General features: G+C 33.2%; 1 long non-coding RNA gene across 1 annotated transcript in view; it reads left to right on the top strand.

Annotated features, from left to right (window-relative positions):
- Positions 1-19,472, top strand: part of LOC105472994 (uncharacterized) — a 209,799-nt gene that overhangs the window by 67,455 nt on the left and 122,872 nt on the right. The window contains exons 3-4 of the long non-coding RNA XR_981983.2: positions 3,268-3,423; positions 18,875-19,005. This is a non-coding gene — a long non-coding RNA (uncharacterized lncRNA). The remainder of the gene's footprint in view (positions 1-3,267; positions 3,424-18,874; positions 19,006-19,472) is intronic.

Raw genomic sequence — 19,472 nt, 5'->3', positions numbered from 1 at the left:
TTACTTCGACAGAATTTCTAACATTTCAAATTTTGTATATATGGATTTATTTGAATTTTTGAAAATTACGCAGACTACCTTTTTGCAGTGATCTACTGTGAATTAACATATCCTGAAAGTGTTAGAAAAATACAGACTGTTGAAAAGCTAACGCACTGTTATCTCGTTAAAGTAAAACTAAACCCACTGTCTCTTTAAATTATATTTGGAAATATTCTCATTTTGACAGTAACTGATAATTTTACTTTTTTTTTTAATGTCAGTATATCATTAAAGCAGCTATTAAGCCACTAATAGGCACTTAACATTGTGGTCGCTTATCATAAATAGCATTAACAGTTCTACAACTTTTTCTTGCAGGTCACTTAATACATCACATAAAATTAAATTAAGTATAATCACATTAAATAAAATTAAAATGGCAATAACTAAGTCCAACAGGTTCTGCATATGGACAGTATTAACAAAGCTTACAAATGACTTTTGAAGTCAGTGTTTAAGAGCTTAAATTCTACACACGTGATTATAATAATGTTTCTCAATTTTATCTTGCCCTGAATTGTTTAAAACTACAATTTGAATATGCTTGAGATATAATATTTTGATGAAATACATATCTAAAATTTAAAAGATTTAAATTAAATGACCACTACAAGCAAAACAGAAGAGTAGAAATTTAGTCCTCTCTTGTCTATACACCTATCAAGAGCTAGAGCAGTAGGAAATTATTTCTATCCTGGCATGAAGCTGCAGAAAATGTACTGCTGAGAGATGATTTTCCTTTGAATGCTGCAAGTCTATACTGTCCATTATAGTTACTGATGATATGTTTTCTCACTCAAAACACATACACATAAAATCCAGCTTTTTATATTGTCTCTAAAATTATCCTAATAGAAATGCTTCTTATTGCATCAAGTGAGCCACTATAATCTTCTAGAAATTATAAAAAAATCAATATTTAAATTTGTATTGCATTTCCCTGTAAGTGTTCATCACTCATGGAACACATAACAAACATACTAAAACAGATTTTGCTGCTTTGTATCTAATTTTATAAAATACAAGGTAAGTTATAGTTGGATTTTTGACCTCAAATATTGCATAAATAAAAATATTAGTTGGAACTGGTTATAAAACACTAATGAATATTAGCATTTAACTCAATTTTAACACATAGCAGCTACTTAAAAATATTTTCTGTGTAAATAAATACATGAATTAGTACATCCTACGGTTAATTAATATTGAATAAGAGTCAGAAATTCAAGACCTATTTAGAAATCTATTAATATATAGTCTTAAAAATAACCATCCCTGACTTAGCTTTATCGTAGGAAAACATAGGTAATTCCAAAGGAACAGTGTGGAAAAGTATAACGTTTCCTGAAGAGAAATAAAACAGTGCTTGTCTTTAGTAGAACGTGGTTTATAAAAACCTATAACATAGAGGTTGAGATAAAGAGCTTTGAATTCAAGTCAATTCACTTCACCTGGATTGTCATCATGGCCCTTGCCATCAGGTAAAACCCTGGGCAAGATTCTTCACCTCCCTAAAACTTATTTATTTGTAAAAATGGGAAAATGAGGTTTATATGAAAAGAGAATGTAGTATTTAAAAAAGAGTTTACAGTATGTAACTTATAGTAGGTACACCATAAAATAAGCGCTTTTATTATGTTTAGTACCTGTACTTAACAGGCATCACCAAGAGAAAGAAATTGATATTATCCTTGATGTGAAAAACTGCATATTTCACTGTGAAAACATGTAAAACAGGCAGTAATTAATTTACAGTTTACCTCAAATAAGCAATTGCATCTGATTAGTTTATTTTTTAAATAAACTATGTTATGTTTATTTGAGGTTTACAACATGATGTTACTGAATCCATATAGATACTAAAAGAATACTGTTGTGAAGATTAACACACCTATCATCTGTCATAGGTTTTTTGTGACTAGAGCAGATAAACTCTACTTATTTAACAAAAATCTTAATACAATGTTATTAATTTTAGTCCTTATGTGGTACATTAGCTCTCTAGAATTGTTCATCCTATGTATCTGCTGTTTTGCATCCTTTGACATACATCTCCTTATCTCTTCTGTACCCCTAACCTTGGTAACTACTGTTTCATTCTCAGGGAGATCATGCAATAGTCTTTTCTGTGTCTGCTAATTTCACTTAGCATAATGTCCTCCAGGTACATCTGTTTAAAACTGAATAATATTCCACTGTATATATGTATACATTTTCTATATCCATTTGCCCATCATGGGCAATTAGGTTGTTTCTTTATTATGAATAATACTGCAATGAACATGGCAGTGCATATATTTTTATGAGATAGTAATTTCATCCAAAAGATTTTCCATTCAGGTCCAGAACAAGGCATGGATGTACACTCTCCCCACTTCTGTTTATCATAATACTGGAAGTACTAGCATGAGCAATTAGACAAGAAAAGAAGAAAAGAAAAAACAAAAGGCATCAAATAGAAAAGAAAAAAGAAAAATTATGTTATGTTTCACTTAATGACAGGGATGTGTTCTGAGATATGTGCCATTAGGGGATTTCATCATGTGTGAACATCATAGAGTGTACTTATACAAATCTAAATCTATAGCCCACTACACACCTAGGCTATATGTGATAGTCTATTTCTCCCAGGCTACAAACCTGTACAGCATGTTACTGTGTTACATACTGTAGGCAATTATAACACAATGTTAAATATTTGTGTTTCTAAACATAGCTGAATATTGAAAAGGTTCAGTAAAAATATGGTATAGAAGATTTAAAAATAGTATACCTGTATAGGACACTCAACATGAAAGCAGCTTACAGGACTGGAAGTTGAGTGGAAGGTGAATATGAAGGTCTAGAACAATACTGTACACCACAGTGTTGTTCCATGAACACTGTACACTTAGTATACATGAAATATATATTTTTTTACTATATTTACTAATAAATTTACCTTAGCTTACTCTACCTTTTTAAACTTCTAAACTTTTGAATTCTTTAACTTTTTAAATCTTTTATAATAACACTAAGATTAAAACACACAGTCATCGTACAGCTACACATAAATATTTTCTTTATATCCTTATTCTACTATCTTTAATTACTTTATTTTATTTTTTTTACTTTTTAAATGTTTTTGTTAAAAACTAAGAAGCATACACATACATTAGCCTAGGCCCGCACAAAATCATAATTAACAATGTCTCTCTCTTCCATCTTTATATCTTGTCCCACCAGAAAGTCTTCAGGGATAATAACACACATGGCTTTGTCATCTTCTACAATAATGTCTTCTTCCGGAATACTTCCTGAAGGACCTACCTGAGGCTATTATACTGCTAACTTATTTTTTTAAGTAAGTCAAAGGAATACAGTTTAAAATAACAATAAAAGGTATAGTATGGTAAATACGTAAACCGGTAACATAGTCATTTATGGTTATTGCCAAGTATCTTTGTACAACTTGCAGCACAGTAGATTTGTTTCCATCAGCATGACCACAAACAAATGAGTAATAATGCCTTGTACTTATAATGTCATGATGGCTACGATGTCACTAGGCAACACGGATTTTTCTTTAGCTCTATGATATTCTTAAGGGACTACTATCATATATGGTCATGAAGAAAGTGCTAAGCAACACAATATTGTATTTTTATTAGTATATGGCATATCTATATGTAGAGAACCCGGAAGCCCTCATAAAATCTTTTAGAACTAATAAATAAATTCAGTAAAGTTACAAGATACAAAATCAACACACAAAAAGCAGTAGCATTTCTATACAAGTAATGACTCAGATGAAAAGGAAATCAACAAAACAAGCTCACTTATGATAGTGTAAAAATAACTAGTAATAAATTTTACCATGGAGGTGAAAGATTTGTACACTGAAAACTATAAAATATCAATGAAAGAAATTAAGACACAATTAATTAAGTTATTTCTTCATTAAAACTTTTTATTGCATGCACATCTATTTTCTATGCATGATAGTAGGCTCTGATAGCATAATATTATCAAAGAAAATCTTCATGTGTATGCAGTATACATGTATTCTCCCTTTAGGAAAAAAAAAAAAAAATGCTTGTTCTTTATGTCACTTACATTCTCTAGAGTTCCCTCATTTAATGTTAAAGTTTTGGAGAATGGCAAAATTTTTTATCTGGTTATAGAGTACTATACAACCCTATTATATTATTTACACAAATATATGTGTGTATATATGTATAAACAGCCTTGATCTTTAGAGAATAAGACATTATTAATAAACTCATTTATAATTTTCATAATGCTCACCTCTCTAGAATCTAAATATTCTCTTTAATTCATTAGTCCCAGAAACTGCAAGTCAATGTATATAGTGTAGTGCAAATCCAGTTTAACTGAACCTTTATTTGGAAGCATCATTTCTTATCGTGTACTGTTATATGTAATTACTATAATACTTTTAGATTTAGATTGTATATACAAAATTAAATTACACCAGGGAATTTTTGAGGTTTTGTCAAATGTTTTTTTAAATTATTATGTTATTAGTTGTAGATGGATTTCAGCATGTCTCTTTAACAGTGGTTTCCACCTTTTTTTTTTTTTTTTAGACAGAGTTTCACTTCTGTTGCCCAATCTGGAGTGCAATGGGGCGATCTAGACTCACTGCAACCTCTGCCTCTTGGGTTCAAGCAATTCTCTTGCCTCAGCCTCCAGAATAGCTGGGATTACAGGTCTTCACCACCACGCTAGACTAATTTTTTGTATTTTTAGTAGAAACTGGGTTTCACCATGTTAGCCTGGCTGGTCTTGAACTCCTGACCTCAGGTGATTTTCCCACCTCAGTCTCCCAAAGTGCTGGGATTACAAGTGTGGGCCACTGCGCCCGGCACACCCTTTATTTTTATATGACTTTTAAAAATATTTGTATAAAGAAATCTGATCTTTTATCTATCTTAAAACAAATACCAGTATTTTCCCCTGAATTTTTAGGAAACTATTTTAGTTGCTTACAGGCTAGCTTTTATTATTTCTAAATTTTTACTTATGTTTGGAAATGACAAAATGTGTCTACTTATTCTTCAAAGCTCAAATGTTGTTACAACTTTTCTAATGATGCTGCTTTTTTATTACTCTACTTACCCCAACTTTATATATTTATATGTAGATATATATGTACACACACATATGTAGTTTCAAATATGTCATAAAAATATCTAGCAAAATACGTATATACATTATATTTTGTTTAACATTAAACATATCACAAATAGCTCTAGTTTGAAGCCATTAGGAATGGTGGTGCTATTAACATTTTTGTATGTTCTTGATGCATATGCTTTTTACTTACAGAGTTATTCACATTACTAGATGTAAATATATGAGTAAGTTCAGCTTTAACATCTAATGCCAAACACAGAGAATTGGAAAACACCAAAAGAAAAGTGATTCACCTTGTATAAGAACTCCTCAGTAAAATTAATAGCTGACTTATCGCCAGAAACTATACAGATAAGAGGCAATGGGATAATATATTCGATGTACTAAAATAAAAAGACTCTTCCAAGAGTTTTATATCTGTCAAAATTATTCTTCAAAAGTAAAGTAGAAATTAAGATAGTGCTAGATAAACAAAGCTAGTAGAATTGGTACCAAGCCAAATTTCCCTAAAATAAATATTAAAGGCTATTCTTCATGCTAAAATAAAAAGACACAAGATAGTAACTTGAAACCAGATAAAAAGATAAAGGATACTGGGAAAAGTAACTATGTATTTAACATTAAAATACAGTTTAGATTTTTATTTGTAATATTTTTCTCCTGATATGCAGCTTAATAGACAATGCATATAGCAATAATTATAAAGCTGTTGATGGGTTTATAATATATAAAGATGTAATCTATATGGTAATAATAGCTAAAAAGATGGGGGATGAAGATATATTGGAGCAAAGTTTTTGTGTAATTTAAAATTGAGTTAATTCAATAGAAAAGAAAACTCTATTTTATGGTGAGAAATTCAAACCTGCTGCAGAAATGTTCATAAGTAACAAATAAGACAAATGTTAATCACCAAGACAATGGGAAAAATGTCTCTAGGGCATGTCCGAGACCTTCATGGCAGCCCTCCCCTCACAGGTCCAGAGGCCTAGCAGGAAAAAGTGGTTTCATGAGTTGTTCCCATGGCCTTTCGGCTGTGTGCAGCCTCAGGCATTAATACCCTGCATCCTAGCCACTCCAGCTGTGTCTAAAAGGGGCCAAGGAATAGCTTGGGCCATGGCTTCAGTAGGTGCAAGCCCCAAGCCTTGGCAGCTTCCATGTGATGTTGAGCCTGCAGGTACACAAAAGTCAAACATGGAGGTTTAGGAACCTCTGCCTAGATTTCAGAGGATGTATAGAAACACCTGGATGCCCAGGCCAAAGTTTGCTGCAGGGGTGCAGCCCTCATGGAGAAGTTTTGCCAGGGTAGTGCAGAAGGAAAATGTGGGGTCGGAGTCTCCACATAGAGTCCGCATTGGGGCACTACCTAGTGGAGCTGTGATCAGAGGTCCATGATTCTCCAGATCCCAGAATGGTAGATCCACCAATGGCTTGCACAGTGCACCTGGAAAAGTTGCAGACACTCAACAACAGCCTGTGACAACAACCAGGAGGTGGGACTGTACCCTGCAAAGCCACAGGTGTGACACTGCCTGAGGCCTTGGGAGCCCACCTCTTGCATCAACGTTGCCTCAATGTGAGACGTGGAGTCAAAGGAGATTATTTCAGAGCTTTAAGATTTAATTACTGTCTCATTGGATTTCAGACCTGAGTAGAGCCTGTAACCCCTTTGTTTTGGCCAATTTATCTTATTTGGAATGGGTGTATTTACCAAATTCCTGTACTTCCATTGTATCTAGGAAGTAACTAACTTGCTTTTGATTTTACAGACTCATAGGCAGAAGGGACTTGTCTTGTCTCACATGAGACTTTGTACTTTGACTTTTGAGTTTACGCTGAAATGAGTTGAGATTTTGGGAAACTCTTGGAAAGACATAATTGTGTTTTGAAATGTGAGGATGTGAGTTTTGGGAGGGACCAAGGGCAGAATAATGTGTCAGGCTTTGTGACCCCCCGACCAAATCTCATCTTGTAGTTCTTCTAATCCCTACCTGTAATGGGAGAGGTCTGGTGGGAGGTAATTGAATCATGGAGACGGTTTCCACCATGCTTTTCTCATGATAGTGAGTGAGTTCTCATGAAATCTGATGAGGGGCCTTTTCCCTTTTCGCTCTGCACTTTTCTCTCCTGCTGTTATGTGAAAAAGGATGCGTTTTCTTCCCCTTCCACCATAATTGTAAGTGTCCCGAGGCTTTCCCAGTCTACAAAACTGTGAGTCAATAAACCTCTTTCCTTTATAAATTACCCAGTCTTGGCTATGTCCTTATAGCAGCATGAGATCGGACTAATACATATATGTACTCAGTAATGGGATTTCTTTATCATATGATAGTTCTTTGTTTCATTTTTTGAGGAACCTGCATAATGTTTTCTATAATGGCTATAATAATTTGCATTTCCATAAATAGGGTGTAAAAGAAAATTGATCAATTAATGAATAGAAAAAAGTAGAGATAACATCAATGAAACCTGAAATTGATTCTTTGAAACCATTCAAAAATTTGAAACCCCCACCTAGACTAAACAAGAAAATAAAGACAGAATCTGAAATTACTATAATCGGGAATGCAAGAAGTTTGCTAATGACATAATTAAAAAACATTCAGAAATCAAATGAACTATAAGGACATACTCTGAATAAGTGTATGCGAATAAATTAGATGATCTACATAAAATAAATGCATTTTGTGAAAGACAAAAACTACTGGGACAGACTCAAGAAGAAAAAGAAAACCTAAGTAGGCCTATAATAAATAGAGATTGAATTAGAAACCAAAATACATTCCCTGGATGAAAAATCTATGCTCATATGGTTTCATTAACAAAATCTACAGAGTGTTTAGAAAAAAGTTAACACTGATCCTTCAAAAACTCTTCCAAAATTATGAGAATTAGATATTATCAATGTCATCCCATGAGTCCAGTCAATCCTTAATATCAAAATGGCACTTCCTGCAATAACATTACAGGAAGAGAAAATTGCAGATGAAAAAATTCTTATGAGTATTAATTCAAAAGTCCTATAAAATACTAGAAAACCAAATATAGAAACATATGAAAGGATAATACACTATGGCAAAGTGGAATTGGTCAAGGAATGCAAGGGTAGTTCATTGTATGAAAATCAATCATTGTATTATGCCATCAAAATAAATTAAAATATATGGCCAGGCACGGTGGCTCATGCATGTAATCCCAGCACTTTGGGAGGCTGAGGCAGCTGGATCACGAAGTCAGGAGATCAAGACCATCCTGGCTAACACATTGAAGCCCCGTCTCTACTAAAAATACAAAAATTAGCTGGGTGTGGTGGCGGGTGCCTGTAGTCCTGGCTACTCAGGAGACTGAGGCAGGATAGTGGTGTGAACCCAGGATGCGGAGCTTGCAGTGAGCTGAAATCATGCCACTGCACTCTAGCCTGGGCAACAGAGCAAGACTCAATCTCAAAAAAAAAAAAAAAAAATTGTATATATATATATTTTGTGTGTATGTGTATGTATATATGTATATATATGTATATATGTGTGTGTGTATGTATATATGTTGTATATATAGATCACATCATAGCAAATAACACATAATATTTTTAAGATATGCAAAAGGAAAACATATGACAAAATCCAATACTCTTTTGTGATTAAAAAACATTGAAATTACAAATAGAAAGAAATTTTCTTAACCTGAAAAATCATCAAAATCTAAATGTTTTTCTGCTAAGTTCAGGAACAATACAAGGATGTCTACTTTTCACCACTTCTATTTAACACTGTATTGGAGGTTTTATCCAAGCCTACTATGCAAGAAAAATAAATTAAGACATTCCAATTGAAATACAAGAAGTAAAACTCTCTCTAATCACAGATGACATGATCTTGTATGTATAAAATCCTAATGAACCTACAAAAAATATAAGACTACAAGTTATCTACGAGTTCAATAAGACTGTAGAATGCAATGTGAATGTAATAGAGCAAGTGCATTTTTTAAACTAGCAATATACAATCCAAAAATTAAATTTTGGAAATATTATTTTCATATAATCAAAGTTAAAAAGCAATACTTAGAAATAAATTTAACAAAAAAAGGAGCAAGACTGCATACTACAAAAGAAAGAAATTAAAAATGACTTAGAAAAATAAACATATATTCCACAGGCATGGATAAGACATAGCAGAGGATGTTGATAAGATCTAAATTTACCTGCAGTTTCAACACATTTTTTTTTTTCAAAATTCCAGCTGTTATTTTTGTAGACATTGACAAGTTGATGCTAAATCTATATGAAAATTCAAAAAACTGAGAATTTTGCCAGCAAAAATCTTGAACTAAACAAAGATTGATGACTTACACTTTTCAATATCAGAAATTTCTAGAAGTCCTCAGTAATCAAATTAGGCTTCATATAGGTATCATAGTGGAAACATTGATAAATGAAATAGAAGAGAGTACAGAAATAATTGGCTATATTTGAAATATATTTACTTTGAAATCTATCTAAATGAATGTAAGAGCAATTCACTTTGTCAAAGCCAGAAATATGACATTTTGGAGCATTTTCTCTTGCTCACCACCCCCACATCCACTTAATCTCCAAGTTCTGAAATTCTGAAATTCAAAATTCCTCACTAATCTTTTTTTTTATTCCTCCTGCCCTTCTCATTGTCTTTGTTTACTCTGTAATAGACTGCATGGATTACAGGGAAAGTGCCTTAGTTGTTATTTCTTTGTTTACCATACCATCCTCCACTCTACATGTACAATGTGATATTAAGTCAAATTTGATTGTGCAGCTATTGTTAAGAACTAACTACAAAGACCTCTTATTGCTTTCAGGATAAAAATCTAAACACACTATTGTGACTTTTGAAGCCCTACATTAATTGAGCCATTACCTCCTCAGTATCATAAATGGAGTCATCTTGCAACTATCCCCTTCAGCTTCATTTTCCACACAAATGAATTACTCAGTTTTCTCAGTGTACGTACTGCTCTTTCCCACCTTCAGGCCTTCTAATTTTCTATGCACTCTTCTTAAAATAGCTTTTCTTTGACTTCTTATTTAGTTAAATGCTGTTTCCAACTCAGGTATCACTTTATAAATTATTTCTACTTTATAGAATTAACTGAATTCCCAAGTCTCTTTTTTTACTCTTAAAGAAAGCTAAGCTTCCCTCTTTTAATAAGCAAATCACAATTTAATGTATCTATCCATTACACTAGTAATGTGAACCTTACCAGTGTAACAACTAAAGATCATATGAACAGTTGTTATTCATTGTTACAAGTGCCTACTACACAGCAATAATTTTTTTAAAAACCTATAAAATAGCTCTATAGCATGAATAAAATGTTACTTTAGGAAATTATCTTTTAAAACATTCAATATATGAATTACATGATGAACAGATTTACATTTTGCCTCTGCCTGGGACATTTACTTTTCAAACATTAAATAATTGACTTTAGTTTTTAAAAGTGAGACATTAGAAAGACTAGAATATTCTAAATTTTCCACAAAGTTTCAACAAGTGGTTTGTTTTACATTTATTTAGTTTGTCTAGTTTGACATGATACCTTGTTGCAAGAAATCCAAGTGAAATAATAGTGGTCATCCATGTTTGGCATGCCTAAAAAAGGCTTAAAATAAATAAACATATAAAAGTACAAATATAGATATGATGATCATATTTTGTTGCTATATACTATAATGTCTTTTTAATAAAGATGTTTTTTAATTTGGATGGTTTTGTTTTTACTTAACTAAATATTAAATACATACAAAGGATATTTAACAATTAATATTGGGTAAAATACAACAATAAAATCAATACAGATGAATACACCTCCCCCCACCAACACACACCCATAGAGAAAAAACTGAAGATTTTATACCATCTCTGTACATGATCCTATCTCACTCTCTGTGTACTCATGAAGCAATAATTTTTATTTTATGCAAATTTTTCAATTGCTTTTAGATATATTGCACATAAATATGTAACTTTAAACAAAATGCTATTGTGATTTATATGTCTTTGAATATTATTTAAAGGGAGTTATGTATATATAATTAATAGGTAACACAATTTTTTCATTTCTTGTTGGAAACACTTACTTTGATTCCATTTATTGCTGTAAAAAACATTTCTGTTGTGAACTTTATTACTGAACTACCATTACATTCATGTACTAGGTTGCTTCTTATTCATATGTCTAGATTTTTAAAGAAAATTAAATCACTTTTAATGGGTTTATAAAACTTATATTTTTTCCCAGCAATGTATGAGATTTCCACTACATTAATCTTTACCAACCTGTGAAGTAACCAGGACTGAAACATCTTGTTTGATCGAAGTGTGTAATTTATTGATTTTTGATTTTTGATTTTCCACCTTGTTGATGTTTTTAGTATCGTTTCCAGACAGTTGTTGGCTATTCAAATTTCCTCTTCCATAAAATCACTATTTAAAAATTTTGCCCACCTTTTTTTCTATTTGATTGGTTGATTATTTAAGAGTTCTTTATATTTTTATTAAAACCTTTAACACTGTAAAATACATATAATTTTTTCTAGTTGGTAGTCTATCATTTTGTTTACTGTATTTGCAATATAGTAAATACTGATGAATTCTTAGTGAAACATATCAATCTTTTATTTAAAACTTTATGATTTTTGACTCCTAGGATTTCCTTTTTCATACTAATCATCAATATATAACATGCAATGTTTGATAATTTTGTTTTGTTTTTACCAGTTTTTAATACATTTAGAATTGCTTTCTCAATTTGAAATGAAATAGAGATAAAATTATATTTTTATATGAATTAAAAGCTGTCAGGGCCAGGCGCGTTGGCTCACACCTGTAATCCCAGCACTTCGGGAGGCTGAGGTGCGCGGATCACGAGGTCGGGAGATAAAGACCAGCCTGACCAACATAGTTAAACCCTGTCTCTACTGAAAATACAAAAAATAGCTGGACGTGGTGGTATGCTCCTGTAATCCCAGCTACTCAGGAGGCTGAGGCAGGAAAATCGCTTGAACACGGGAGGTGGAGGTTGAAGTGAGCCGAGATCACGCCACTGTGCTCCAGCCTGGGCAACAGAGTGAAACTGTCTCAAAAAAAAAAAAAAAACAAAAAAAAACAAAAAAAACAAAACAGTTCCCCTGGGATCAATCCGTAAATATTTCTTTCCAAGCCCTGTTACTCCTGTTGTTAAAGACTGGTGGTGCTTTTCAAAGTCTGAGAAAATTATAGCCTTTTGGCTTTGACTGCAGCACAAAAGTAAATGTGAAGCTAAGAAATCACTCAGCAAATTTATTGCTTTGAAACAATTAATATAATGTTTTTTTAAATGAAAAATAAAACCTGTCCATTAAACATTTTTATTTGTGCCTGAAATATATTGAACTTGCCGCCTTGATCCATTAAATTATGCTATACAGTTAGAATAAATTTTAACAATTTTTAATACTATAAGATACAAGATTTTTAAGAAAACAAATTAATACAGAAGTATACGAGTAATTATTCAATATGACATTTGTATCTTAGTTGAGCATTTAAGCATAATTTTCTACTCGAATAACTTGTAAGTGGAAGATTAATCACACTCTAACTTACCTGATTTTTAATAATTTTGCTAACTTCATATATTTGAAAAATAATCACAAAATTTAGCTTTGTATTTTACCTAACATATATCAAATTTAAAATAATAACACTTTTTGTTTATTTTATACTACTGTTTTTGCCTGTGATAAGCTAGATGATATCTCAACCACTTAGAGAAATTCATGCTAACTTTTATATGCATTTTGTGTCAATATAAATTCTTGTCATGAATCAAAAGTACTTTCAAGAGAAAATGATTTGAACTAAACAACTCATATGATTTGGAAACACTTTTATCCTAAATCTTTAATCTAAACTTCTTAACTCAAACAGAAAGGGATTTTTAACAGTCCACTCTTCTATTATTTCTACTGGGTCCCTATCTTAAAATTGAGAATATGTATTCCCCAAAGTAAAATCTACACATGTATGTTTTTTAAAAGCATATATTTATCTTTGGAAATCATTTTTCCTTGATACTTTTCTAGTGCTTCTTTTAGACTAAATGCAGGGAGCGATTTGTTTCTAATTTGGTGACAGTATCTATTAAACCAATATCTAAAGTATTTGAAAATACATTTTCTTTGTATTAAAATATCTACCTCTATTTTGAGTGTTCTACTAAAACTATTAAGTCAATTAGAATGGATTATTATTTCACAGTAAAAATTTGCATTTAGGAAAGGAAGGAAAACTAAAAGTATTAACATTTGACTCTATATTTTTTTCTTGGGGAGCGGAGTTATTTTTGTTGTTTATTGAGCCAGCGTCTTGCTCTTGCTCTGCTGCCCAGACTGGAGTGCAGTGGTGAATCATCACTTAACGCAGTCTCTACCTCCTGGGCTCAAGCAGTCTTCCCACCTCAGCCTCCTATAGAGTTGTGACTACAGGCAGGTGCTCACCACTCAGCCCAACTAATTATTTTGTATTTTCTGTAGAGACGGGATTTTACTGTGTTGCCCAGGCTGGTCTCCAACTTCTGGGCTCAAGTGATCCACCTGCCTTAGCCTCACAAAGTGCTGGGAATACAGGTGTGTCCGGCAGGCTTTTTTATTGTTTCTTAAATTATTTGTCTTGCAAAGTAGGTGATACCATTTGACCCAGCAATCCCATCACTGGGGTTATACTCAAAGGATTTTAAATCATTCTACTATAAAGACACATGCACATGTATGCACTCTTCACAATAGCAAAGACTTGGAACCAACCCAAATGCCCATCAGTGATAGACTGGATAAAGAAAATGTGACACATATACGCCATGGAATACTATGCAGCCATAAAAAAGGATGAGTTCATGACCTTTGCCAGGGACATGGATGAAGCTGGAAACCATCATTCTCACCAAACTAACACAGGAACAGAAAACCAAACACCGCATGTTCTCACTCATAAGTGGGCGTTGAACAATGAGAACACATGGACACAGGGAGGGGAACATCACACACTGGGGCCTAGGAGTGAGTGAGGTGCTAGGAGAAGGATAGCATTAGGAGAAACACCTAAAGTAGATGATGGGTTGATGGGTGCAGCAAACCACCATGGCACATGTGTACCTATGTAACAAACCTGCAGGTTCTGCACATGTATCTCAGAACTTAAAGTATTAAAAAAAAAAAAAAAAAAAAAAAAAAACAGATACGGCAAAAAAAAAAGGACCAAAAAAAAAAAAAAAAGGACTACAGTAGGGAAAGAAGTCTGAGTAGAATCTGCCTCTGTTTCCAGGACATTTCACTTTGTATGAGTGGTGACATTCTACTGATTGATTCAGGGCCTTGTTTCAACCTTCACACAGCAGGGCCTGCGCGCAAAGTAGCAGGGAAGAAGGAGCTGTCACCTTATCTGCTCTGCAATATTGTCACATCCCCATGAAAAGAAACTTACATTTGTTTATTAAAATGTGCTTCTCCGTGCATGAAAAAGAAAACATTAAAATCTAACATATATGTGCATATGGGAAGAGGTTTCACATTAGTTACTACTGCTTAGAAACTATTTTTCTTTAAACTTTCATCACTTTATTTCCTTTGAAAATTTGCCTTCAATTAAAAAATTAATTATTTATAAAATTTTTGTTGGTACATAATAGGTATATATTCTTATGAGATACATGAGATATTTTAATACAATATGAAATAGGCACATGATGGAGAATGAGGTATCCATCCCCTCAATCATTTATTCTTCGAAACACAAACAATATAATTACATTCTTTAAATTATTTTAAAATATGCAATTAAGTTATTATTGACTATAGTCACCTATTGTGCTTTCAAAACATAGGTCTTATTCATTCCTTCTGTTTTTTTTTTTTTTTTTGTATCCATTAACATAGGTCTTATTCATTCCTTATGGGGTTTTTTTTTCTTTTTTTTTTTTTTTTTTTGTATCCATTAACCATCTCACCTTCCCCACAAACCTCCCATTATCATTGCCATCCTCTGGTAACCATGCTTCTACTCCCTATGTCCATGGTTTCAACTGATTTGATATTTAGATCACACAAATAAGTGAGAACATGAGATGTTTGTCTTTCTATATCTGACTTATTTCAGTTAACATAATGATCTCCGGTTTCATCCATGGCCTTCAAGTTTTAGCTTGTGCTTTCACTATCTTCTTAAGTCTGTCATTCTACTCTATTTTGTCAATCATACTTTTCTACTCTTTACTATTGCTCTCACTTTTTTCTACTGTACTTGAAAAAAAAGCCCACATTTCTTTCACGTTAGACTAGGCTTTCATTAATTTGGCTTCCCCTCAGTTCATACTTTCACTTTGCTGCCAACTATATCCAACAGGCTTCTGTCAAACAAAAATACATACTTTTGTCAAACACAATGTATGTTTTCCTTTAAAAAAAACCAAAAAACTGTCTTCGTTTATGCTGTTTTGTCGACTTCCCTGTTAGGAGGTTAAGTCTGTACTACAACAAGGCAGATACAGCTTCACGTCGTCAGATTCTGCACTTAACCTTTCAAAATGTGTCTGTCTTTAATCTGTGTAATGAATGAGGATGTTTAATCATTCAGATGATAACTAAACGGTGTATTTCTCCAAGGAATATCTGTTATAGATGTTAATTATAGATAAAAGAGATATACCATAGTGAGAAATATATCATTCTTGTTGACTTCATTAGTATCATTGTCATTTCTGAAAATAGCTTACCATTTATTCCTGATTACCTTGAAATGGAGAAACTGTTATAGCTGCATAATTAAATGTTTCAGTTTAATTTGACTGGAAACTGCTCAGCAGTAAATTTTAGTTGCATATCCTTGGTTTTGTTTTAGGCTCATGCCATTGAACTGTAGGGAGACTGAATTGTAATAGAGAAAGCTCCTGAATATAAAAAGCCAGTAACCTCTACTGTCATTTCCACTCTGAGCAGAAATTTTGAAATTATATAATTTAAAAATTATGACTTCTAGTTTAACTAGTTCTCTATATGGAATCTATACAGACAGAGAGGAAACGGGGGGAAAAAAATGGAAAATAATTCTGGTAAATCATCTAACCTGTCTTGGGAGCTGGGTTTAGAGCTCTCTTTGGGAAAACTTAGTGAGGTAAGCATCATTACTTAACTGAGAAGCAAGGAGATAATACAAGTTTATACAAAGGCACAAAAGTCTAGTTTTGAATTGTAGAAAAAATCAATCCAGTAGGTAAAAATTAGTTATGAACAGGAATGATTTCGGGGTGAGACTTCCATTGCACCCCATAGGATTACTGTTTAGAGTGAGGAGTCTTCCTGCACCTGAAGTGAGAGATTCGTGTTAGGATGCTAAAAAGACCCCTGGGAGTTGAAGACAGCATTGAAAACATCTTGCCACCTCATCTAGCCACCTTTTGAGAAGGAAGAATTTGTATTAAAACAACATGCTCATCTACTCATAATTTTAAAATATCAGAGCTTGCATCCGATTTTTATAACCTAGGAGATTCTGGGAGAGCAAAGAATGATTTAACATTTTTATAGAGGGAAAGATTACTTTTCATTGGTCTTATATTTTATGTATCTACTTATTCGACATACATGTACTAGAAAACTGCTATGTTTTGTTGTTAGAAGAGTGAATAAAAAGAACATGTGTATGCTCACTCTCATGAAGCTTTGAGTCAAGTAAGTGGTATATGGGATAAAGCATGCTAAGGATACATGAAAGAGTTTCAGTTGCATTTGGGAAGTTATCTTGGCAATATAGAAAGATCCCACGTCAACCAAAAATAAATAAATCCATAAATTAGCTGGGTGTGGTGGTAGGTACCTGTAGTCCCAGCTACTTGGGAGACTGAGGCGAGATGATCGCTTGAGCTCAGGAGCTGGAGGCTGCAGTGAGACATGATCATGCCACTACACACCAGCCTGGGTGATAGCTACGTCAAAAAAGTAAAAAATAAAAATAAAAAAGAAACTACATTTAATATATATAACCTATAGAACATCATAGCTTACACTAGGTTACCTTAAACATGCTCAAAACATATATAATAGCCTAAAATTGGACAAAATAATCTAACACAAAGAGTATTTTATAATAAAGCATTGAATATTTCATGTGATTTATTAAATGCTGTAGTGAAAAATGAAAAACAGAATGGTTGTATGCTTGCTTAAAGAGCGGTTTCTCTGAATATACGTTCTGCGTCATGATAAAGTCAAAAAATCATTAAGCAAACCATGGCAAGTCAGGAACAGTCTGTACTTGAAAATACCTTCTATACTTAACATCTCCAATCTCTCTCCAGTCTCTGTTGAATGCCCTCAATCATCCCCTGGGCTTCACCATGCCAATAAACTTATATTTTCTTTTTTTTTTTTTTTTTTTTTTTTTTTTTGAGACGGAGTCTTGCTCTGTCGCCCAGGCTGGAGTGCTGTGGATCTCAGCTCACTGCAAGCTCCGCCTCCCGGGCTTACACCATTCTCCTGCCTCAGCCTCCTGAGTAGCTGGGACTACAAGCGCCCGCCACCTCGCCCGGCTAGTTTTTTGTATTTTTTTTTAGTAGAGACGGGGTTTCACCGTGTTAGCCAGGATGGTTTCCATCTCCTGACCTCGTAATCCGCCCGTCTCAGCCTCCCAAAGTGCTGGGATTACAAGCTTGAGCCACCGCGCCCAGCCAACTTATATTTTCAATGTCACCCGTGGCTAATCATCAGTCCTCAATTTGCTTGACCTAGGAAAAATGTTTAGTCTTTCTACTTGATATCCAAGACACCAATTTTTCTTGGGCTTTCCTTTTCAGTCTTCTTTGCTGAATCCCACCCTTTTTCCTGACCATTTAATATTAAGGCCAATCATTGTATGATTTCTGATATTTTTGTATAGTTACTCCTTTGTGGATCTCATTCCTTCAAAGGTGTTTGATGACATTGATACATTGACCACTTCCTTGTTCATATTTCCCGACTGATTCTCTTTCCTACTCTCTCATTTTTTCTGTTCAACTGTGTACACAATATCACCACATCACCTCTCAAACTTAATATCTCAAAAACCATACTCCAGATATCCACAACAAGCCTGCTCAATCTATACCCTTTCCCATCTCCTTTGATGGCAACTTCATATTTCCTGTTGTTCAGACCAACAAATCTGGATTCTTCCTCGATTATTTCTCCTAGCGCACCACTACTTTACCAGGGAATATTGATTTTCTTATAAAAATATAGAAGGAGCACTACCTATAAAATTTTTTCACAACAAAAAAAAAAACTTGAATTTAATCCTACCTATAAGTTAAGTTACAGAGTATATGATGTAAAGAAGAACAGTTAGACAATGCTATAGGAAGGCAATAAGATGAACAAAAATGTGGAACATTCTGTGTGGCAATTGACAGTGCTTCTATAATAAGAAAATGACATGGGATTAAAAAGTGGGGGGATTCTATATATATGTAGAGGCTCAAGGCACACAATGAAGTGCAATGGTCACGACTGGAAACTTCATAAAAGGACATTTTTGATAAAGTAGGGAAGTTTGATATATACCAGATATTAGATATTATTGTTATGGTTAATGTTGTTAGATGTTTAATATTATATAATATAAGGAGAATATTCTTATATTTTCAGTATTCATCTGTCATGGGCTGAGGATGTTATGATATATCAGATTTATCTCAAGAAACTTTGACAAGAAAAGGACAACAAAGAAGGTGATAGATGAAACAAGTATGATGAAGCTAGATAATTGTATCATCAGGGTGAGTCTGATGGGGCCTGGCTGCCATTCTCTCCTCTTGTTGTATGATGAAAAATATTTTAAGCAAAAAAGTTAAAATAGAATCTAGATTCCAACTAAATCTCACCTTATTTATTGTTACTATACTGCTCCATGTTAGTCACTCCAATTTTGATCTTTAAATTTCATGAAATTTCATGCTTTATATTTCTCCCAAGTCTTTCTGGCTCTATTTTCACAACACTTACGTCATGCAGGAACTGCTTCTACCCTAGGCCTACCAATCAAACATTACCTATCTTTTCCTTCCAGTTGCAATGGAATAAATTTACTCCTTTTCCAGTGTGTGGTGGACCATATCTCACCACCTCAGTAAATTTTTCTGATTACATTATTTTTCTTTTTAACACTAATTTCTTTACTTGAGTTACAGTATTTTCAGTGGTTGTAGCACAATAAAGGCATATAAAACGATCAGTGAAGCCTGAG

This window comes from Macaca nemestrina, chromosome 6 (assembly GCF_043159975.1).
Source record: "Macaca nemestrina isolate mMacNem1 chromosome 6, mMacNem.hap1, whole genome shotgun sequence".
In the NCBI taxonomy this organism is placed as follows: Eukaryota; Metazoa; Chordata; class Mammalia; order Primates; family Cercopithecidae; genus Macaca; species Macaca nemestrina.
This window is presented reverse-complemented; position numbering and strand designations above follow the sequence as displayed.